This window comes from Corvus moneduloides, chromosome 1, assembly GCF_009650955.1.
Source record: "Corvus moneduloides isolate bCorMon1 chromosome 1, bCorMon1.pri, whole genome shotgun sequence".
NCBI classification, from domain to species: Eukaryota; Metazoa; Chordata; class Aves; order Passeriformes; family Corvidae; genus Corvus; species Corvus moneduloides.
This window is the reverse complement of record NC_045476.1, coordinates 144,780,760-144,805,707: the sequence shown is the minus strand read 5'-3', so window position 1 is coordinate 144,805,707 and position 24,948 is coordinate 144,780,760. Positions and strand designations below refer to the sequence as shown.

The 24,948-nt window shown below is 43.3% G+C and overlaps 1 long non-coding RNA gene across 1 annotated transcript; it reads right to left on the bottom strand.

Annotated features, from left to right (window-relative positions):
* Positions 1 to 17,999: 17,999 nt before the first annotated feature.
* LOC116450137 lies at positions 18,000 to 20,910 on the bottom strand. The gene is made up of 3 exons (XR_004242701.1): positions 20,771 to 20,910; positions 20,188 to 20,341; positions 18,000 to 18,714 (listed from the first exon to the last, which is right to left on the bottom strand). It is a non-coding gene; the product is annotated as an uncharacterized LOC116450137 (long non-coding RNA).
* Positions 20,911 to 24,948: the final 4,038 nt, after the last annotated feature.

Below are 24,948 nucleotides of genomic sequence, written 5' to 3'. Positions count from 1 at the left end.
GTGATCCTTAGAGTGATCCTCCCATAAGAAGAGAGCAATAGGAAATGTTCTAAGATGGCAGGTACTTTTTCAACAAGTAAATAAACTGATTGAAGTAGGTCACTTATGCAAGGAAGGAATTAGACTTTGGAAACATTTTTATTCTAATTGTGAGTTGTGTAATGATATGTAATGAGTGCATCTTTTAAAAAAATTGCATGGGACTAAGACTTGCTCAATCTTATATATTTTTCTAATAGAAGACTCTCTGGTGATGTGATCTCTCCCCACATGCAATTTTTTTCCTGAAGAATGTTTGCTTCTACCACCTTCCCAGTTACATTTTTTTCTTTATTTTGCTTATTCCTAATATGCTCGTGATTGGATTAAACAAACCTAAGTGAAACAAACTGCTGCTTCTAGATATAGAAGCATGGCTAGAGGTATCTCTAGTAATTGTTTTATATACAGTTACCAGGGAGACTTGTCTATGTGTTTTAATTTGGTGTGATTGGTGTATGAATTTTAAGATTTTATAGAGGCTTGTCTGGACACAGGCAAGGCCAAGGGCTTGTCTGGGCCCAAAGCAGATGGGATGCTGAGCCTATGGGCCCAGGTCAGTGAGGCACCCAGGCAGGCAAGTGGCATGGCGCAGGCAGGGACCAGGACTGAGTGCCTGTGCAGCCCCCAGGTGAGGGAGTGGAATTCCCAAGAGGGTCATTCAGCCCCTTGTCATGCACCTCTTTCCCCAGAGCTGATCCCAGGTTACAGATGCACCACATCGCAGCTGTCCATCAGCACAGGCAGCCAAACCCCATTTTGGGCAGTGAACATGGCTGCAGAGCCCTGTCTCTGGTTTTGCTTATGCAAGAGCTGAAACCAGGATGTGGTGTCAGCAGACACTCCTGCACCCATGCGCCTTTGAATTCTCGTACTCTGCTTGAGTGAAAAGTGGCCATCCTGTCCTCTCCTCTGCGGGAAAAGAGGTAACTTTTGCCATATACAAGCTTAAAAAGCAAAACTAAAATAAAATCTGAGACTTGGGGACAGTTGTCTGGTGGGTACTCTGTTGGAAGGAAGGGATCAGGGATAGGTATGGAGGTAGCTGGATTTTGTGGGAGGGAAATATCTGGCTTGAGAGGGAGAAGAAAAGGAAGAAAAGCCATGGACAGGGAGGAGTAATTAAACTGACTGCCAAGGAAGAAAGCCAAGGAAGAAGTGCTCGGAGGATTTACCTGAAGTTCCTGGGCTATTGAGCTGGTGAAAGATGGTGCTTCCAGGGCAGGTCCAGGTAGGTCTTGTCCCTTCGCACCTGTGTAGTCTTCAAACAGAAGCAGTGAGCGATTCATGGCTGGATCCAAGACCCATGTGACAGTCTGATCCCACAGGCTTCTGGAGGAGATGAAGTGCAGATTTGGTGGCCTGGTGGGCTGCCTGTGTGGGGGTTGTGGTGTCCAGAGCTGCCATGCCTGCGGCTGTCACTGCAGATGGGCTGAGAGGACCAGTCCTTGCAGAAGGGTAAGTGAGAAATAAATGGTCTGTGTTCAGCCACACAAAGGGCCTTCCCGAAACAAAAGAAAGAGGCACAAGTTGTTTCAGGACCTGAGCATTTTGGTAAATGATGGATTTATTGTTTTGGGTCTGCTGCCTTCCACCTCACCCCAACAAAACCCAAAAGCCTACCGGCTGGAATATGTAATTCCTTTCCAATTTATAGAGAATTTTTCCCCCTAGTTTTTTACTAGAAGGGAAAACTGAAAGATCACTTTGGACTGATTTGAACTACATCACTCAGTCAAAAATTAAATTCTTTTTTTCCATGCCATAATTTAGAAGTAAAATTTCAGGTGAAAATTGCCATTTTGAATGAAGTCAGGTGAAGTTTAAATTAAAAAAATGAGATATTACATCCTAGAAATGCTGAAATTAAATGTTCTGATGCTCAATCTCTTGCGGTAACTGATTCTTGTTTTTTTTCTCTCCTATCCTTAATTCCCTTTGGAGCTGTATTTATTGAATCTTTCTACACGTTCTAACTGTACTGTAACACATCAGTCTTTTGAGTGCCCAGATAGTGAAGCGTTACTCATATCATATGACAAAGGTGTCTTTGTCACTTTTTACTCATCACAGAGGACAAAAATATTAGAATTCCTAAAACTGGGCAAATTTTGTTCTTGCTTATGACCAGCTGTGTAGTTACTCTGTATTTACATTGCTTAAATTATATTAGAATCTGAGTTTTTTTAATTGCACTTTGGTCTCTGTCTTTAACAGATAAAAAGGAAAAAAAATCAGGTGAAGGATTAATGTGAAAGTCCATCAAGCAGAAGTGGAGAACTATAACAATTATTTTCCAAGTAAAATTAGAGAGAATTTAGCACAATACTTTGATACTGTATAAAAAAATACAGAATAAATAAATAAACTTCCCCAAACAGGAAGAGAGATGATGAAGGATTCTCTGACTTACTGGGAGATATTTTTCATTAACAAAATCAGTAGTCCCTCCACATTAGATTTAATCATTTATTAACAGGAAAGAAGGGGTCGAGTCCTGGTGAGTTTCATGATCTGAGGTTAATTACTTAATCCTTCAGTGTCCCATATATTCCCTTTGTGCTCAAGAGAGATTTCATAAAAAATTTATAATGTCTATGATGGTGATAATATTTACGTGCTTTGAAGAAATGCTTTAGAACTGGATTAACCATTTTGTAAATAGATTTGAAAATATTGAGGAAGATGGATTATGATCAGTTCTGACAATCTCACTATTGACTTTAAGGGATCTTAGGGCTTAATTTTTGAGGAAGCTTTTCTCTAGGGAACACTGAGCTGGGTACTTTCAATCCTTAGTCTTAATTTGTGAGTGTCTCCTAAATATTGTTACAGCAGTATGAAGTTGTTATCTGCTTCCCACCTTTAAATTCACTTCAGAAAATGCCTCAAGACAAAAGCTAAGGTAATGGTGAAGAGAAATGATGTGAATTCATCATAGTAAATTTATCACAGCTACAAAAAGCAAACATGGAATTAATACAACATACTAGTAAATATGCTGCAAAGGGAAAAGCTGCTGTGGCAGAGGTAGAGGAACCTTTAGATACCTTCCAGATGTAAATCATCATGCTACTGAGACCTTCCCTAACACGTTCAGATGAAGGTCAGCCACAAATGGTGAGGAAGAAGGCTGAGAGAGACCAACAGAAGGCAAGCAATATTTAAAGACTTTTGGAAAGAAGATTGCTGCATAAGGACCCCAGGTAAAAAGGAATAGCACCAACATCAAGAAGCTGGATACCTTGCTTGAGGGCTGCTTCAGAGTGGGCAGGGAGGTACTGATCCAGTTGGCGTCTTCATGAGCAGGTATGTAAATGTGGGCTTGAAGGGGGTGTGTGCCTTTTTTGGAGGAGGAAGGAGACTGGGGCAGAACAAAGACTCTGTAAAATTAGCCAAAACTCCCTCAAAACCAGTCCTGGAAAATGAAGCCCTGAAAATATGTCTCACAGCATCCACCCCATGGAAACAACAGTTCTATACATACAGCCTCATGAGCAGTGTTGGATCTTCCATCCTTCCATGGAACTTCATTTTCCAAGATGTAAAAGAATTATCTTGAAAATTATGTTGATATAGTAGCCCTACTTTACATTGCAAGCCAAATATTGGGAGGGACAATGGGGAGAGTATGGAAGAATATTGCGAGCAGCAAGAGTCCTGAGTAGAATTGTCAAAGCAGGTTCTACCACAGGCAAGCATCTGGTTAAGGGTCTGACTTCTTTTGGCAGAGAGAGGAAGACAACCAGCCCTCTGGGCATGCCAGGAAGCAGGTGTGGCCCTTCTCTCCTACATCTGCAGCAGCGCAACCGTCCAGGCTCTGCGAAGGTGTGGGGCAGCAGTGCGAGCAATGTCCAGGGCAGCAGTGCCAGCAGCGCCCGGGGCAGCTGCCCCATCAGAGGGAGAGTGACCAAAAGGAGATGAGGTGCCACATTTGTCACAGCCAGCTATGGCTGCAGCCCGGTTAATGAGCCACAGACAGCACAGGCAGCTGCCCGCACGTGTGTTCGTGCTGCCAAGCCTTGGCAGCCCATCCTGCACCCAGTGATGCCAGATTTTGGGGATTTGTCAGAGTCTCTGGAATTTGATTCACTTGTTTAAATTCATCCTTAGGATAAATCCACCAGTCTCAGCTGGGTTATATAAGAGCTGAGCTTGGCTGGGCATGTGAGGAAATCTCACTTGCAGAAGTAATTCAAACTGGCTTTTATGTGAGCAGTTTGCAGTTTCTAGTTGATTGAAAATTGGCTGAGAAATTGTAAACAGTGTGTAGTGATTAATGGCAGTGAAATAAGCCACAAGGAGTGGCCAAAGGGACTGGAGTTCCATTTTCCTCTGCATCTTTAATTGTAATTAAAACCAAACATTTCAAGGATTGTAAAGTCAAATTTTCACACAATAACCAGTAGCTATTGCATTACTCTACTGAAAGAATAATAAAAAGATGAAAAGGTGGGTCAAAATTAAACAGGATTCATGTCTGAAAGCACTAAACTGGCTCCTGGGGAAAGCAGTTTGAAATGTTTATTCGGGGAGAAGTAGAAAACTTAGGAATGAGTCATTCACCAAACACCTCCTTGCAGGGCAACAGGAATCTGCAAACTGGTGCTGACAGAAATCCAACATGATTTTGGACCTGTATATGTATATATATATACACATACACAGACATACACAGAGCTCAATGGAAACTCTCTGCAGGACCGTGACAGGGCTTTTGTGTGAGCGCATGTCACGGACCTCACCTCAGGTATAGGATCTTCCTTGGAAACTGCTGCCTAGCAGTATCTAAATGTTCCTCTACCTCTGCCACATCTGCTTTTCCCTTTGCAGCATATTTACTAGTATTTTGTGTTAATTCCAAATTAGCTCACTCACAATATCTTTGGTTGGAGAAACACCAAATAAAATTAAGACAAGTTCTGGGAGAGCTTTGCCTGAATTAAGATAAGCAGTTTGATAAGACAGTACATCTTTCCTGATCTATTTCCCTGGCAGTCAGCTGTGTTTCCAGGCTCCATGCCTTGGGACCAGAACAATGCACATGCACTTCCCATATAAACATGCCTCCCATGTTCCGTGCAATGAGGTTTGATAGTCCTCAAGCAGGTTTCTGACGCACTAGGGCATGCAGCCTGCCCTGAGACAAGAAACCTCACTGCTTCTGTGGTCTGTAGCTGCAGGGGAGGAAGTCTGGAGTCCTGCCTCTAGGTCAGCATGGCCTTTGCCTCTTCAGGTCACAGAATCATAGAATGATTTTGGGTTGGAAGAGACCTCTAAATGTCATTTAGTTGAACCCTGTTGCCACGGGCAGGAACATCTTCAACTAGTTAGGGTTGCTAAGAGCCTGGTCCAACCTGATCTTGAATGTTTCCTGGGATGAGGCATCTACCACCTCCCTGACCAACCTGTTCCAGTGCCTCACCACCCTGATCATAACATTTTCTTCTTTATCTATATAGTCTGAATCTATTCTCTTTTACTTCAAAACCAATAGCCCTTGTCCTATCACAAGAGGCCCTGCTAAAAAGTTTGTTCCCATCTTTCTTCTAAGCCCCTTTTAGACACTGGAAGGTGCTCTAAGGTCTCCCCGGAGCCTTCTCTTCTCCTGGTTGAACAACCCCAACTGCCTCAGCCTGTCTTCATAGGGACAGAGGGGTGGAGTTGAGGCTTCCAGCAGTGGTGCCCACCAGCACCAGTGATTCTAGGAGTCAGGAGTAGCTGCAAAAGGACTGGCTTATGTAGAAAGACTAAAAGCTTCTCTTTGATCAGTGGTTTTACCTACATGTTCAGGGCTGCGAGTTTGTCCCAGAGAGGAAGGAAGAGGGTGCTTGGTGCATGTTTCCTTTCCTGCCACCAGCCAAAGAAACAAACTCTGCAACACATCATTTGCTGTGCTGGGCTGTAATTCCCTGCCTTTTCCACACTACAGCATAGATGGTGGAGATGGGCCAGGCCTGAGCGTGGGCTCTGCACAAACTCATTGCACAATGTGGACAGCACAAAGGCACAACTGTAGAAGACTGGGTGTTGAATTAGAAACTGTATCTGTGTGCAAGTCCATGTACATTTGATTTTAAAGCCCTCATGGTCACAGAGTATGCTTTTCCTAATTTTCTGCTGTGATATGTCCAGAGCATTGTGAAAGGTGTGATAAGTGACAACACAGCACTGCTCGGTATTTGCCAGGTGTGTTGTATGAAAGCTGAAGACAGTGCTACTGAATGTCCTTAAGCTGGTTAACATTCCCCAGTAGAGGAGAAGGCAGCTTGGACTGGAACAGGAGAACCTGTGTGCTACACAAAGAGGGCTGCAGCAGAGTTGTGCTGCTCAGTGGGTGAGCTGGTGTTTCCTGGCATGTCTTCTGCCATCCAGACTGTGTGTCCCTAGGCACAGGTAAACCATTGCATAATCCTGAATGATCTTATTTGAAGAACAGCTTGTGAAAGGTGAAAATTAAAATGGAAAGTAAAGGGTAAAGGTGGCAGAAAGCCAAACACTCATTCCTAACACTGGCTGCTGGGTGTGGGTGGAAGCTTGTCCTCTGAGCCATGCTGCTTCGTGATTTCAGTGCCTGCATTTTCTCTAGACATCTGGTACTGGGCTTCTGACTTGATATGCCACTGTAGCTTCATGAACTTACTATCTGCCTCTTTTTCTTCTCCCTCCCTAGTGTGAAATCCTTCTCTAGCTTTCCTTGTCATTGCAACAGATGGAAATCCATAGCCATGTGTAAATGCTGTCCGTGCAGCAGTGGAAGGCATGATGTGAATTGTTGGTATTTTCCCAGCCTCTGTGATGAGGTTTCAGTTGCTGACTCCTGTTGGCAAAAGAGGGGAAATCACAGAATCATAGTATGGTTTGGGTTGGAAGGGATCTTAAAGACCAATCAGTTCCAACCCTACCACCACTAGGGGAGGTTGCTCAGGGCCCCATCCAACTTGATCTTGACAGACATCGCAAGGATGCGCAGGAGGCTGAAGAATTATATTTTCAGAGGAAATGAGGAGCTTGGAGGGGTTTGTGAAGGGGAGGATGAGCAGAAGAGATGGAGGGAGGGATGGGTGCAACTAAGTCAGAGAGCCAGCAAGGATAGGAGAGTTGGTGCAGCCTTTGGCTGCTGATGAGGCATAACTGGGAGATGGGATGGGATGGGATGGGATGGGATGGGATTGGATGGGATGGGATGGGCAGCTTAATGCCATGGGGACAAAAATAGAAGAGTTCTCAAGGGCCAGAATGATGTTTCGTGGTTATGTCTGAGCCTGGGGAGGTCCCACATTGACCACTGCTGGAAGAGCAGATGGAGACAAACAATGTTCTGGCAAGCTCCTTGGCACATCTTTTTCCTTCTCCTGTGTTGAGAGATCCTCCTCAGTGTCCCTGGTAGGGCTGAGGGGGCAGGTCTTGTGTACCCCTGGACAGCTCCTGCAGAGGTGCTGGAAGGTGCACTGCTCTGCCCCAGCCCCAGTGTGCCACTGCTGTGCTGGTACTGCTGCTGTGCTCCTGCCAGCTGGGAGTGCAAATGGCTCAACTGAATCTCGAGAAATTAAAAGGAGAATAGCTTTTCAAATATTACAATTATATAAATGTTGTAAAATGAGCTTTAATGCTTTGCTTCTGTGACTTCCAAAATGAATTAAACAAATTGCTTTTACACCCACCCATGGAACAAGGCTCGATTAGTTACAACTCTCTTCTGTTTCAATTATGATTGTCAACAGCAGGAATAAAGCTTTTGTTTGATGAAGAGATAACCAACTAGTGAGAAGAATTTGCTAAATACTAAGACCTAAGAAGAGACATTTTTTCAAGGTCTGCAGTACTCATGCACTGGAATGAGTGGTTTTCAGGCCTAATGAACATGCCACTGGTGGGAGGATGCTGAGTTGTGCTGCTGGTGGAGCATGTATGTTTGTGGCCAATCTTCCTGTGGTGTCCTGGCAATGTGCTGGGCATGGTACCATGGAAAAGTGCTGTGCAGGATATCAGCTGGAAATGGGAGTGCTAAGAAAGTGCTGTATTCAAAACAGCTCTAGTGAGCAGGCTCTCTTCATTGGTTATAGAGCCAGATTACAATTTATGTGTGTAGTATGCACTAGACAATATGAGAATATCATATATCTGACAGCCGACCCCAGCTGACCAGAGGGATATCCCACAGCATATGGCACCATGCTCATCATATAAAGCTGGGGGAAGAAGGAGGAAGGGGAGGATGTTCAGAGTGATGGTATTTGTCTTCTTGAGTCCCCCATTACCTGCGATGAAGCCCTGCTTTCCTGGGGATGGCTGAACACCTGCCTGTCCATGGAAATCACTTGTGAATGAATGCCTTGTTTTGATTTGGTTGTGCATGTGGCTTTTGCTTTCCATTTAAGCTGTCTTTATCTCAATCCATGAGTGTTCTCACTTTTATTCTTCCAATCCTCTTCCCTATCCCACCAGGTGAATGAGCAAGCAGTGTGTGGGGCTGAGTTACCAGCTGGGGCTAAACCACAACACACGTGAGTCTTGCTCAGTGTAGTTCTTAAAAGCTTCTGTTCATTGTTTTCTTGGATGGTGACTTGGTGATGTAATACTCAAAACCAAGAATCCTTGTGTTTATTTTGTCTTTAAGAACTTGTCCAAGCCAGCAAACAGCATCTGCCACTTTCTGTGTCTGCCTGAGCAGTGGTTACCTGCAACATGGCCTTGCTGGCTCCTTCAGATGGGCGGCCATACCTTCATAATGGACAGATGTTTCAAACAGAAAACAAGCTACTTTCTCTACATTAATTTTCCTTTATGCTAAGGATTTATTATTCTTTAGCGATGCTGGAGATCAAGGAAACCAGAAGAAATTATCTTTCTTCATTTGTGTCCAGAACATCTCACTATTTTGCAACCTCTGTGCCAGCTGTGATGTGCTTGCAGGCTGAGAGACCCATGGAGAGATGAGCCCCTGCTGGGGACTGGGGGACGTGGCTGGGGGCTGGCTGCACAAGGGCCTGAACAAGCTCCCTCACAGTTCATGCCCCACACTGAGCTCTGCTGTTGTGTTCAAATGCAACACACGACTGCCCTCTCCCCTTGACGTAGAAATCAAGTACAGGTGTTTGCTATGGAGACTTCATCAGCTTGAACTTCCTTTTATCAAGAGGGGCATTGTACTCTTCCCAGTCCAGGAGAAATGACCTGGCAGAGCTGAGGTGAATGGTGGTCCAGCCAGAGGGGAAAGAGCCATTAGATTCACCCTGCAGCCTAAAAGGTCAAAGCATGGGTTGAGCTTTAAACTGCTCAGAAAAATCTCTGTGGTGGTGTAACACCTGCCAATGTCCCTTTTTCCAATATATCACCTCATCCTGATCTCCAGCTCCATCTCAGCTCATGAGAAATCACTGCTTTGAAGCCCAGAGTCTGGTATGGGCAGCTGTGCAGAGTGGGTTTGTTGGTGTGGCAGGGCCAGGCGCCTGCTCCCCAGCTGTGGGTGGCAGGAGGGTCCAGCTCCCGGGGAGAAGCCGGAGCAGCCTCGGTGCCTGCAGGGTGCTGTAACACAATTTGCTTTGCTTAAAAAGCACCCAGCTCTTGGCTTTAGTTAAGTAAGGAACATTTTTCGAAAAGACTTACATTCTTTGTATTAAGCTTTTAACTGACTGCTGTTTATGAGATTATACATGAGAGAAGGAAGAAAAAGTTTTAAAAATGCCCCATTGCATGGAAATATGTCTAGACTGTTTACAAGTGCTCCTTGTTTTGCATTCAGAGCCCGGATCTTTGACTTCCTTTTGGACTATTCTCCACTGGAAATGAGGATTTGCTGCCAAAATAGTCCACCTTTTCCTGAAAGATTTGGTATTAATAGTTTTGACAGAACATCTTGTTCCTGTGTAATACGGGAGTCAGTCTAGCAGTTGGTCCTGATCAGAGGTACAAAATGTGGTTGCATAACTTTATTTTGAGATGAAATATCTGCAATTTAACAGAAAAAAGTCTGAGCCTATGCCAGCACGCATCTCTTGAAGTTAGGAGGAAAGTGTTGGTGTTAATGGTATAGTGGATTACTGTTTTTCGTTTTGTTTAAGGAAATGAGTAGTTTTTATTAAAATGCAGTGTGTGATTTGGAGGATTTCAGAAATGCAGCTGTGATACTTCAGGTCCCCAGAGACGGCTTTTCTCACCCTCCCCTCAACACCCTGCTTGTGTGGGCATCCCCAGTGCTGGCTCCCTGCTGCCCATGTAGCCACAGTGAAGGACTTCTGCTGATGCCTTCCATTGTTTGATTTTGGTTGCTATTTTTAATGAGCAGCCACTGCAGCCATGAGAGAGGGAATGAATTATCTTTGATAATGATTATTTGTTTTCCTCAAAAAAAAGGCAATTTATATTCTTTCAAGATTTTCCCAAGCAGAGCTCAGTAATTAATGCCACAGACGGTAACACACTAAGTGAAATGGCATTTTGTGACACCAACAGCTCCTGAATGTTCTCAGGCTATTTTACTTATTTACTTTGCTCTGTACCTGTGTTTGCTGGATGGCTGTATACAATTATTGCTACATATAATTTGATTTTTACAGCAATTAAACAATATTGTAATTTATTCTGCTAGGCAAAGATTTCTCTGCTTGTACACAAAATTATGTTTTTACATGTCAGAAATGCATCCTTTTTCCACACAAAGGATGAAATGTAATTGTAGAAAGAACAGTTAATAATGGCTTTATGGGCATATAGTTTTTACCAATCTCTGTGACTGGCAAAATTCCATAATGTCCTTCTTAACATTGTTGCTTAAATTTACCTAAATTAATGGAAGGGACCAATTCATCAGTTCAGTCAGGCTTTGAGCTGCTACCGGTACGTGTTACAGAAAATGTGTTACAGATTTTTAGCTTTTTGTAGCATTTAATTATTTTTGTTACTCTCTCTTTTTTAAATCACTACATCAGTGCCACTACCAGTATGGGACTGGGCTTCTGTTCTACAAGTAAAAATACATTCCTAATATAAACAGAAAATTTTTTGTACCTATTGACTGAGCAAAATCAGAAAGAAGATACCTGGCATTATTAAAGAATATACCTGGCATATAACATAACTAAAACTTTGCTTTAGCAACACAAAGATGTAATCCTTTTTTCCTGTCATGAATCTTTATTTAGAGAGAATCTTTTCTAAAGAAAAAACCCTGAAAATTAAGTTGAAAGAAAAAAAAGCATCAAGTGCCATTTGAGAAGGGGTATAAAGTGGATAAGGGGTGAGGATAGGGGAAAACCATGCACTATTCTGCTGGTAGATCTCAGGCTGTTGTGTTGATTTTGACATTGTTTCTGAAGAAGAGGACAACTGGAGGTGAATACACACAGAGCAGAGAGAGGGGCAGAGCACGAAGCACAAGGCTGCGCTCTGGCTCTGCTGTTTGCAGTTCAGCTATTGCAGCTGCAGGAGGACTACAGAGGTTGCGGTGTTCCAGCACAAATGTCCATGGCCCCACAATTCGCTGCTTGGGTGCTTACCCTCTGTGCCATCTATCCAAAGATTTGCCAACTGATTTGCAGAAATGCAGAATGACTTCAGGAATGACAAATTTGTCTGGTCAAAATAGGTCAGTAGAAGCATATCTGTCCAAGACCACGCCGTAAATCAGCAAGGGGAAATCTCTTCCCAGGAGTTCACGATGGGGACAAGAGAAGCTCTTACATTTCATGTTTTAAAAGTAATTGACAGTGTGTAGTCACTCCTGAGAGTGTGTTGGAGACCTGCTGATGAAAAGAGTTGCAACCCTGAATTTTCACCTTTTCATAATCACACCTGAGAAGTGGCATCTCTTTTTATATAGTGTGCAGCACCAAGCAGAAAAAAGTGCTTGTAGTTTTTAATAAACTAGAGCTATGTTTGTAGCCCTCCATACCTTTGTCTTACCTTTTCTGTCTCTGTAAATAGCTTCTGAGCAGCACAGTGCCAGTGTAGCCAAATGGTTTGCATAACACTTTGAGCATCCTGCTTCCAGGGAGAAGAGCACGTGTCACTGCTGATTTCACTGGAAGCCAGGCTGAGACCAGAGAGAAAACAGCAGGATAAAGCAGATCTATCAGATAAAAATGGTGCCTCTTCCCAGCATGGGAACAAAGCCTCAGAAGGATTTAATTGACCGCAGTGAGTGCATCTTCAGTCTGTCACGGAGTGCCTTCTCGCTTGGCTGGCAGCAAGAGTGGTCTCGCAGTGCACATTCTGGAGGGCATGCAGGCTCCAGGGCAGGCTCGCTCCCACCCACCTCGGGGCCAGGGCTGGGTGTCTACCTGAGACAAAGCTGACAGAGAAATGTTGTTTCCCATCCATGCAGCAGCCAGCAATGAGGGAATGAGGGAAGGTTCTGGAGGGGATGAGGGAAGATGGGTGTCAGCCCAGCACCAGACCACGGTGCTGTAAGTGTCTGGAGCGGGTACGAATCATTTCCACCCAGTGCTGCCTGGGGAACTGCGTATCATCTGCTTTAGTTTTTAGAAGTATTTTTGATCTCAAAAACTGGATTGTGAAAGCACCTATAAAACCGGAGAATCTAATTTTTCGTTGCTTTCAGTAATTTTCAGAAGCATCAATCTTTGGTAGAACCCTATCAAGCTTCCTCACAGCATGTCCTCTTTAGCTAAGTTTTTTTTCCACAAAGTCAAGTTCAAGTAATTCTTTTCTTGAAGCAGAACTCCCCATCTCTCCTGACTTATTTCTTTTTGATCATCTTATAGACAAAGAGGTAAAAGAAGCTAACAAAGCTATCAACATATGACAAAGAGAAGAAAACAAAGAGGGTATTTATTAGTTAACTGATGTATGAACAGGCAGGAGGAGATCACTTTAGTCAAAGAAGTAAATGTTTTGGCGTAACTGTAGCCAAAACTCTTTGCTGTCTGCTTCCCCAATGCACAAGTAGCTCTGCAACATGGCTACTAGGGGATGCTGTTAACAGAGTTTAAAATACTATTTTTATCTATGAAGTTAGATGGAAGACCTCTCTAGTCAGGATTTTATTTGAATTATGAAAAAAATATTCAATTTCTGCTGGAGGGAGGTATCCTTTGACATCTGCATGATTCCACTCAGGTGGGTGGGAGATGCAATCTGGCCAGAGATTCCAGCCTGCAGCGTGATATAAGAGTCCAGGCACTGCTTGGTGACAGTGATAAAGCTCACCCTTAGTTCTGAACTGTCTGCAGAGGAAATTGTTTTCCACCTCAGGAACAAGAAAACCAAGCAACTAAACAATCATTTTGGATTCATGTCCTCAGACAGATCGTATATCCACACACATTTACCTATAGAGGGAACCAAGTCGAATGCTCAGTCACATTGAGACCAGGAGGTGACAGAGACACTGATGCTGTCCATAAATAGACCAGTGGTCACAGTGAACAACAATTATTTGGGAAAGGACAAGGCCCGCCCAAGACCATCTGTGTATGAGCTGTTGTAAATTAAGTAGACATTAGAGGCATGTTGGTGAGTATCAGAGCAAGCTGCCCAAACTGTTAACAATGCAACAAGGATTTCTGCAAGATAAAAGCTGCAGTGCAAAGTAGCAGACTTGCTAAGTTGGTCCCTTTCAGTCATACAGTTTACATTTCTAAATTTCAAGTAATTAATATATTTACACACTAATTATGTCTATACATTTGCATATTCTACCATGTGATCGCATCTCTTGCTTCCCTCTATAGGTAAATGTGTGTGTGGATATGTACATCTGTCTATGCAGAGGAGGAGAAATGAAGGATACTGCTACTGCAAATGTTTACATGTTTATAATTAACATCACTAAATTTTAACTCTGTATCTGCTTAATTGAGTGTCTTTCTTCTGCAGTAGTAAGTCCTCACTTTTTGTAGCACTCTGCGGCTGACAAGAAGGAAGGGTGACCACATCCTGCATTACTTTCAAACAATGCCCACTGGCAAACACTGCTGAGTACCCTGGCTTTACATCTGTGAGCCTCTCTAAGCTATAGATGCTGTAATCAGTCATTAATCTAATGGGTCACTTTCATTTCCTCATCCAATCTCTTTATCAGTTATTTTTTATTTTATTTGCACGTTTACTCCTGTTGTGAGAGTAGATGCTCTTTCTGAAGTGTGAGTACATCCCAAAGCCATAGCTGCAGAAATATTGGTGAGGAAAGAAGACATCTCTGACTTCAAGCTGAGTTTTCTTTCACAGATGTTTTATGAACAATCTTTCTGTTTCCGTAGCAGGTGCTGGAAACTTGAAAATTGGCAGAGAACACTATTCTAGCTCATCTCTTTAGCTGACTCGTGAAAAATGCAGTGTTGGATGTTTGTCATATGTTCCTTAAGATACAGTTTAAAAAGTTACTTTTTGATGAGGTGCTGAACCTCTCTGATTATCATCCAGATTACAGGATCCTTGCCCATGGGTGTGCTGCTGGGAGCCTTGTGAGGAATCACAACTCCTCTTGTACAGCATCAGCAATGTGCAGAAAGCACCACAGGACTGAAGGTGTCCTGTTCTGAGAAAGCCATGACGTCCTTCTCTGCTGCCACACAAAGCACGGAGCGAGGTGAAGCTGCGTGCTTCACCCCATTGACGTGAGACAATAATTCTAAGTCAGCAAAATATTGAACAGCATCTTTCATCATGTGGACAGGTCTGTTAACTAACAAGGTGTGTGCAAAAACCACTGACAGGATTTGAAGCTTAAGAATGAAAATATCAGTGTCTGGAGAAAATAAGCTAAGGTGCTATGTTCCTGTTTGGAGGAGAACAGGAGAGAGAGAGAATGTAAAAGAAACAACCTTGCAGTGAATCCGTCACTTTCTGTAATTACCCCTAACTGTTTTTTCTTGATTTAACTGTTGCAGATCTGAAATTTGATGTGTATCATGCTCCTCTGCTAAAATTAGTTTAGAATTGAGTTTGCTTCCCTGCAGATAGGCATTGCATGCTTACATCTTAGTTTTTCCTAAATAGATGAAATAATGATGACTTCTGAACGGTTGTGTGGTTCACGTAATGTTTGGATATGTTTGTTTTTATTACAACACTGTTGATGCTTCTGTTATTTTTATTCTTGAAGTGTTGTGTTACTCCTATGCTGCTATTTCCTATTTTGTCAGCTCTTTCCTGGAGGAGTTTCTCTGGAGTCTATTTATCTTTCAATTAGCAATGTTTTCTTTGCAGCCCTACTGATTAATCTACTTTGCCTAAGTATGAAACAAGCTGGATATGTAGCATGGCAAATGTAGCAGTAGAACAGCAAAGACACTTCAGAACATTTTTTGAGTTTTTTATATTTAATACTTTCCTAGATTCTTCTTTAAAGCCTTTTGATAAGTGCTCCCGAGGGCAGGGTGCTGGTTTTGTAAATTTGTGTATCTTGCACCTCATAATACAGAGTGCAGTGGCACCTCCTGTGAGAGATATGTGCATGGCCACTGCAATTTCATCAGTATTCATTCCTGTGCCATTTCACTAATAAGGATATTAATTACAGTGTGGCAATGGTTCACTTTTTAAAACACATTTTGATATCTGGATGTATAGATATGAAAACCCTGTAAGCTCCTACACATTTCATGCAGATGGGGTCATGGTACAAAGGTGCTTTTGAGAGGTTCAGGGAGTGCATAACCCAATCTTTAGCTACTAGCAACTTGTTTTCCATGCTCAGCCACAGGCAGTGGGGGGAAGGGCTTCTGCACAACTGCACACAGGAGCTCCTTGGCTTCAATACTGCGTGTTTTGACTGCCTGGACCATATAAGTGACCTTCCATTTGTTGACCCAACTAAGCCCTTCAGCCAGGCCTAGTGCAAGGGACAGGTTTAAAGTCTTGCAAAGCTTCTCTGATTTGGGATATCTGTCATCTTAAAAAAATCAATGCTTATTCACTTTCATTGAAAAGATAGCTTTGAAAACGCAGACTGACCAATTTTGGGGCAGCAGTCTGCATTGGTGGGACCCCTCAGCACTCCATTTTTCTTTAGGCTGCCATGACAGATAAAGTGTCCATGTACAGCCCGAGTTCCCACAGCCACTCTGTGCTTTCCTTCCAGGTCCTGTCTGGGCCATGATTTCAATATCCTACCATTGAAGAATAATAATTAAAATAAGTCATAAAGCTATTTCTTGGTCTGTGGATGCAAAAAAATTCTGGCCTGAAAACTGCTCTTTGCAGGGACATCAAAACCATCACAGTTCCACCTGTCTGCATGGTTCCAGTGTAATCACTAGCATTTGTCATCACCTTTATTTCCATCCAGATTTATTTTAAATAGCAGTGCTCCTTTCTAGAGCAATTTGTACTACTCCTCGTCTCTGTTTCAAAGGCATTTTAAGTAAACAACCTTATTTTAACAAAGCAGATGGAAACCTTTTTATAGCTGTGAGGCACTGACAGTACATGCATCCCTGAGCTAGCTCTATTCTGCAGTACTGCTCTCTGCTGTACTAAGGAAATGTCCAAAGTCATTAAAGTGTTGGATATAACCCATCCCACTTCAGATAAGGTGGATTTTCAAGGTTGTAATACTGCTGAATTAGTTTTACAGCTACTCCAGAGATACGACTGAGAAACTTATATTGATTTCTCTGGCTTCTTGTTAGAAGCTGTTATCTGAAAGGTGAAAGTAGATCAATCAGACTTCCTTGAGAAAGGCACTGGAAAGCACTGGGGCTCAGGGATCATGTACATGCCTGCATCATGATGGTGTGCCTCTGTGCTGGCCTGGCCATTGCATCTTCCCATCTGTGGGACAATGTTCACCTCATGCTGGAGCCTCAGTAGTGCCAATTGGACAGCTGCTGCTTTTGAGGAATTGTCCTCTTGCAGTGCAGGATGTTCAACACAGGTATCACAGGAGGTGACAGTGTCCTTTTTTGCTGTTTCCACCATTCCCACAGGCAGCTGCATGTTTCTGGCCTTCTTCATTCTTGCAGAACCACATCCTGGCCTCCAACAAAAGGAGTCTCTTATTGGGTGGCCACACTATTAAACATATCTGAGTAGGTTATTTTAGTTAATCCCTGCTTCTTTGCACAGGTCCTTCCTAGGTAGATGACATAATATCTAGAAAAAACAAGAAAAGGCCCAGAAGAGAATATTCCTCATACCTCTATACTAAGTCAAATATGATCATGGAGCTATCCCCAGAACTCTGGTTCTGGAATTCTCCCTCTTGCCCGGCCTGGATTCCCTTTGGTGCATCCCAGGAAATGCTTAGGTGCCATTCCAAAGTCACAGGAAGGGTTTGCAGCATTAGACATCAGCACCTACTTAGTGGCTGTTTTGGAAGGTAATTTGAAAAGCGAGGGAGTTGTAGGGTACGCGCTCTAAGGGCAGTACGGAAATGAGGGGCTGGGTTGAGAACAAGTCACCACAGCTACGGGGATCGGGCATCTCTCAGTGCTGCTCTGGCCATGCTTGCTTCCTCCTGAGCATATTAATTAGACAAACTGTTATTATGTGGTGTCTAATCAAATCCTTCTTTTATCAAATTTATCAAATGACAAGACACAACTGACATTCAGATTCCCTCTCATTGAGCTCCTTCAGCAATTTTTCTACTTCAAACCCTAAAAGAGAACTGACATGCATCCCTGAGATCTCCCGGTGCTGGGCTTATTTGGAGTGAAGACTCTTCTGTTTCTGAGGCCAGGCTTTTGAGTGCAAGTTAATCGTCTGGCCTGCACTTGTTTGAAGTGAAAAGACAAAGGGAAAGATGAATAAAATATTGTTATTTTGTCATGTGAAGTGACTTGAGGCAATTTCAATGTTTGGTTTCTTGCCCATCATGGGAGCATTTATGAATTCCCAGCTTTGTCAGGAAAATATAACTTTTTTCATTGCTGATTACCCTCCTGGTGTGAACTGCATAATTTCTTACTCAGAAGAAGATTGTTGTAGCCATTTATTTTCTGGTTAAACTGGTGTAAATAAAACAATTACACTGAAATGATTGAATTTTCTCTTTAATGCATGAAACACAGATGCAGAATACACAGTCCATTAAAAAAACATTCTTACTTCCAATCAGATTTATATGAGAAAATTATCAACAAAAATATATGGTTTTTGCTCTCTGTTTGGGGAGAAAAGCAGAACAAGGCCATATGCTGAATATGCTTCCACAATTTATGGAGAATTCATGCAAGATAATGAGCTTCTGCTCTGTGCTAGGAGATGTGGGGTTGTCCCTTTATTCCCACTGAGGGGCTTTTAGTGTTCACACTAATTATTGCCACTGATTAGGAACCTTAAGGAAGTTGAGCCACGAATAGCAGTGTAGACACCGCGAGGGTTGTATTGCTTCTGTCTGGGGAGAAATAAGGAAATAAGGATAGGAACCCCCCTGTGCTGGTCGCTCCAGGGCTGTGCACATGAGCAGATCCATCCACTGCAGCGTTGTGGTGAGTGAGCAGAAACCTAACTCACTCTGAGCACCCAATTACACGTCTGCTTTACTCCTTTGATGAAGGCTTATATGGCTTGGTTCTTCTTCTTTTGATGTCAAATTAATTCTCATTGGCCTTTCTTTGTAGCTCAGGGCAACAGACATCAGCTCCTTGCAGGATGATAAACAGCGAGCAGCCACAGTTGCTCCTGTGCAGAACCTAAATCAATGACTGCTTTGCAATTGTGGTTAGTCAAAGATGCTGTCCTCTGGTTTCTTAACACGTAGTTTTCCTGTGGGGGGACAGAAATACAGAATTCCTTAATACATTTTTTGGACCTCTCTTCAGTAAATCAAGACATGAAACTGACTGTTCGTGACAAATTTCTGGGTAGGTGAGAAGCTGGTGACATTTTCTCTGCCTGTTAATTATGTGAAATGTCTTATCTTAAATTTTGCCAAAGTGTTTATTGGTCTCTGGAGACTGCAACTTATGGTGAGCTTTTCAGAGAGCAGTGCTGATGCCTCCCCAGTGTTGAAGGGTCATAAGCAATCAATTCACTCTTGAATTATCTGCACTGCTTGTCGTCTGGGGTTCATTAGCATGAAAGTATTTAAACAATAAAGTAGAGACACAATACATCTCTTGCCTTTCCGCTTCAGTGGATATTTTGGGTTTTCCACCTGCTCAGTGGATGGCATGGAAACAAATGGCCATTTACCCTTTGTCTTGCTCCAAGCATTCTCTCTCCCTGCTCTCCAGCAATAACATAATTTGATTTCTTGCTTTGAGACCTAGAAAAGCCATTTCTGAGAGAAGGAAAACATTCAGACAAGGTTTTGCCATTGCTATGTGTATCATTATTTTGTGTTTTTCTAATAGCTGTAATCAGCTCAAGAAGTTGTACATAAAATGTGTGAGGTGATACATATTTAACTACTGCTTTCTGTCAGGACCTACTGACCTGCCCATGCTCTAAGAGACCAGTGTTGGAAGAAAGTGTTAGACTAAGGATCTTTCAATTACAATTGCTTATATAATTTTTCAGACACTTTCTGTAGCTGTATTGGAAAAGCTAAGCTGGAGTGTCAAACTAGACCTTTACAGAGAAGTGTTCTTTACCATTGATGATGCTGTATTAGATGGAATTATTTTCATCAAATCTCATGAATGCCAATGCATTTCAATGTGCAAATATCGAAAACACAGGAAAGGAACTGATGGCCATCAGGGAATACACAGCATCCTGCAGGTCATGAGCTTTTCCTGATCCAGGGCAAAGCCCTGACTTCTATACCTGGCTGACTCTGGGGCTGGTTGCAAGCACCTTGCTTCACTTACAGCAGCAGCAAAAGCCTTTCCCTAGGCTGCCCGAAGGGCTGTGGGAAAGGCTGTGCAGATGCACTACGAAGAAGAATAATTTATTGTTTGCTTTGGCCAATAAAGTTGGCTGCTATTTGGGCTCTGCTCCATCAGGCAACTAAAATGATGGATTTAAGCATTTGATGCAAATGTTTACTTGAAAAGAACATACATATGGTTTGTTTTCTCCCAAATGAAGTAGGAATAGAGGCTGAAACAGAGGTCAGTTTTATTGCTCCTGCTCCCAGGCCCTGCTCCTATCCCAGACAGCTCTTCATCCTAAATATGCTTTATTTTGCTTTCTGTCTGAGATATGTTCCCAAGTCTCCTCCTTCCCTTGTCTAACCTCCTGATGCTGCTCTCTGACTGCAAAAGTCCTGCCTTTACCTAAGACATTTCTCACCTGCTAGCATGTGATCTGTGTTTTGGAGGCAGTTCCTGGGTTTGGGTTTTTGGATCCTACAAGACAATTTTGACTGCATCTTTCGTTCAGGTGGGATGAAGCCTTGCTCTCATGCAAAAAGGTCTCAGCTACAACAGGCCTTCAAGCACAGGTCCTGTTAAGAGTCATGTTTACCCAAAATCAGCAAGGATTGCTCATTTGCATAGGAGGAGAATTTGAACTACTCATCTTCCTACACTGGCAAAAATTTAATTTTCAGGCATATTGTCCCTTTCTTTCTTATCCCATCCTTTCCCCCTTTCACTTAACACATTTGCCATCATCCCTCCTTATGTCCTTTCTCCAAAAACAACCTCTCTCTGTTGTTTTTGGGGGTCTCTGCTGTTCTCTGGGGTCAAAAACCCCATTCCCTGTAAACAATCAGGGGCTCTGTAAGGGGCTCTGGAAGCACTGGCCTTACCTGTGCATCTTCCTCCTGGCCACCCATGGTCAAACCACCTTCCCCACTTGCCACCCCTCACTCCACTCCTCCCACCCTTCACACATTCTCCTCCACCCCATCTCTATCAGGAAGTTTACTTACTTTACATCTTGCTCATTTTTGTATCAAACCTCTCTGTAAACAGACTTCCCCAGTGCAGGGTGTGGTGTTGCAAGCTGAATATATTTTCACCTCCCATGAAACCATACTGAAAGCTCTACCCCTTTTCTCTCCAAATCACTCACCAACCAAGTCCCAGCTGTATATCTCCACAAACACACCACCAGCACTCCTCCTCCGCTCCTGGGGAGGCAGGCTGCTGAAACCAGGAATAATAATATAAGAAAAGTAGGTCATCTGCTCTCTGAGAATGTGGAATACAAAACTGAGCCACTGAATGCTGGGTGAGCACAAAGAAGTTAAATCAACTATCAAATCAAACTGATACAGAGCAGAAGTTTTCCTGAATTTTAATACAGAGCTTTTCTCCTCAGTTGTCTGGCAGTGTTGGTGCTGGCGGGGCTGAGCTGCCTGTGGCTCTGCCTGCTGCTGGTGCCAGCTCCAGAGGCTCCTTCTGTGCTCTGCTGACTGGATGCAGTAACAAGTACTGTGTCATGGATATGGATTTGAAGGCACATAATTATACTATATGTGATTACTTTTCAGCATTGCCAAGTGTTTTTTTAAAAGTATCATTTGATGCTCTTTGCCTCTTGATTTTGCTGGGGAGCATTCTGCAGCATAACATTTTAAACGTGGCCAGAACCTCTGACTTTTCCTATGCAGAAATGATAGGAAAGGGGAGGGAACATGCTATACACACAAATTGCAGTCTTCCTATTCCAGCACCATCTCTCCTGGGTTGATACGCTTCTGAGAAATTAGAAAAACCGTGAAATAGCCAGAAGTGGAATAATCTGTTCAACAAGATGGAGTCTTTCTAGCTTTTATTATTTGGCAGGGAATTATGCCCTAAAGCTTGAAGCATTATTGAGGTGCTTGTGCAAAGAGCTGGAGAAAACTGTGCTGCCTTTAACAAGGCTACAATTTTACAATCAGGCAAAGTGACCACAGTGTCATCATGTCTGGCCAGAGTCCCAATATTGTTGAAAGACGTTATTATGAGAGAATCAGTGAGCACCTCTCCACTGTAAGCCTGCCATGAACCTTCTGAAAAGCATTTAAAGGACTTTGGAGGTGGATTTCCACTGCTATGTTATCAGTGTCTGCCTTTCCCAGCGTGTTGCTCTCTGCCTGCTCTTCTTTCTGCATGCTGCCCTTCTCCAGCAGAGCAGCCACATTTCCCCACAATTCGTCTTTGTGCCCCACTCATGCTCTGCAACCTTTTCCTTTACAGTGTCCTCTGTGGTTTTTCCTAGTTTGTACCAGACCTATCCCATTTTTTGAAATGCATACTTTCTTCCTTTTGTTGAGCTAAGCTCTGAGGAATAAAGGAACATCCGATGTGATGGTGCAGTGTTGTAACAGCTGAGGAGATGTGAACAGTGTAAATGATCAGACATGAAAGAGGCAGAGAAGCAGCTGGCCTTATTTTCATGCTTTCATCAAGACTGCACATAGTGTCGTTGACTTTCTATTTTCCTTGGGAATTGTGTAGAGAAATATTGGCAGCAGGAATGAAGTTACACTTCTTTTGTGCAAAGGAGGAGCTACAGCAAGTAAAATTAATGCTTCTTGCATCAAACATTTTGTTGGAAGCTTGATGATTCATAATTCTTAGTTTTATTTTATTTTTTAATCCTGAAGATTTATAAGCACAAGACATGCTCTAAGTAGAAGCCATTATGATACAGGAATGATGCAATTCCCTGTATCTTTGGAGATGGTCAATATGTTGTTGTTCATTGTAGGTTGCCATAGAGATGCAATATTATTTTCTTAGCTGAGTGATGTGCACTGAATTATAATGCTTTTGTAGGAATGGCAGAAGTTAATAAAATTCTTTATGGTTCAAAAAATCATCCTCCAAATAATATTTGAAATCAATGGGTTTGCCTAATGCCCAGTTTCCCTCAGTTTGACTGAAGTGTGGTGACAGAATAACATAATTAAATCTATGCAGCTGTGTTCTGCCACACATCTTGACTTCTCTTATGAAGAATGCTACTGCACAAAGGTGCACTGGATTCATGATAATGGGCAGCAAAGGGAAAGGAGGAGTGGGAGCAATGGAGAACACAAACCTATAGCTTCGCAGAACGAGAGTGCTTGCAGTTCCTTCCATGTGGCCTGAGAGTTTCTAGGGCCAACCACTTTCTAAAAGCCTGTGAACAACACTCTGTTATGGACATGAGTCTCAGCACTCCTCATTATAAAATCACAGAATCACAGAATGGTTTGGGTTGAAAAAGAGATCTTAAAGATAACCTAGTTGCAACCCCCCTGCCATGAGCAGGGACTCTTTCCACTAGCCCATTTGCTCAGGGCCCCATCCAACCTCAGCTTGAACACTTCCAGGGATGGGGCATCCACAGCTTCTCTGGGCAACCTGTTCCAGTGCCTTATCCCTTGCACAGTAAAGAATTACTTCCTAACATCTAATGTAAACCTGACATCTCTCAGTTTAAGACCATTGTTCCTCATCCTGCCTCTATCTGCCCCACACAAAAAGTCGCTCTCCCTCTTTTTTATAAGCCCCTTTAGGTACTGGAAAGCTGCAGTAAGGTCTCCCCAGAGCCTTCTCTTTTCCAGTCTGAACAACCCCAGCTTTCTCAGCCTGTCTTCACAGGAGAGGTGCTCCAGCCCTCTGAGAATTTTTGTGGCTCTCCTCTGGACCTACTTCACCAGGTCCACATCTTTCTTGTGTTGAGGACCCCAGGTGTGGATGTAGCACTCCAGATCAGTCTCATGAAGGCAGACAATAGGTGGAAAATCACCTCCCTCAACGTGCTGGCCATCTCTCTTTTCACAGAATCATAGAATGAATTGGAAGGGACCCACAAGGATGCTCAACATCATCCCCAAGAGTCACACCATGTGCCTGAGAGCATTGTCCAAATGCTCCTTGAACTCTGTCAGGCTTGGTGCTGTGACCACTTCTCTGGGGAGCTGTTCCAGTGCCCAATCACCCTCTGGGTGAAGAACCTTTTTCTGATATCCAACCTAAACCTCCCCTGACACAACTTCAGGCAATTTCCTCAGGTCCTGTCACTGGTCACCACAGAGAAGAGATCAGTGCTTGCCCCTCTTCTTCCCCTCACGAGGAAGTTGTAGACTGACAAGGGTCAACTGGGAGTTATCATTCTCACACTCGTGATCCTCCAGCCCAGGGCACTGATACCCCCTTGGCCCACCATCCATGTTGAAAACAGAGGCAAAGAATGTGTTAAACACCTCTGCCTTGTCTCTGTCCCAGTTCATGAGGTGACCATCCTCATCCTGTAATGGGCTGATGCAGCCCAGGATACAATAGGCCTTCTCTGCTGCAGGCACACATTGCTAGCTCACGCCCAGCTTTTCAACAACAACAACCCTCAAGTCCCTCTCCACAGGGCAGGGCTGCTCTCAATGACTTCTTCTCCCAGTCTGCACTCACTGATGAAGATATTGAAGAGCACTGGTCCCAAGACAGAGCCCTGGGGGGCACCGCTTGTCACTGGTCTCCGCCTAGACATAGAGTAATTGACCAAAACACTGTGGCTGCAACCATCCATCCATCCATCCATCCATCCATCCATCCATCTCTTTATCCACTGAACAGTCTATCAATCGAATTCATGTCTATCCAATTTGAAAATAAGGATGCCATGTGGGACCATATCAAAGGCCTTACAGAGTGCAGATAGATGACATAAGTCATCTTCCCTTGTCTACTGTTGCCATCATTCCATCATAGAAGGTCACCAGACTGGTCACGCATGATTTGCCCTCAGTAAAGCTGTGCTGGCTGCCTCAATTCACCTAACCCTAACCCTTGTCTTTTATATGCTTCAGGATATCTTCTGGGAGGATCTGCTCCATGATCTTGCCAGGCACAGAGGTAAGGCTAATTGGTCATCAGTTCCCCATATCTTCCTTTCTCCCCTTTTAAAAGGGGAGCTATGTTTCCCTTTTTTTTCCAGCCACCAGTGACTTTGTCTGATCACCATGACTTTTCAAAGGTGATGGAAAGAGGCTTGGCAACAACACCAGCCAGTTCCCTCAGGATCCCGGGATGCATGTCATCAGATCCCATAGACTTGGGGCTATTCAATTTCATCAATCAACCCGCTCTTCTCTTACAGTGGGAGGATTTATGAGATACCTTGGGTGCCAGCTTT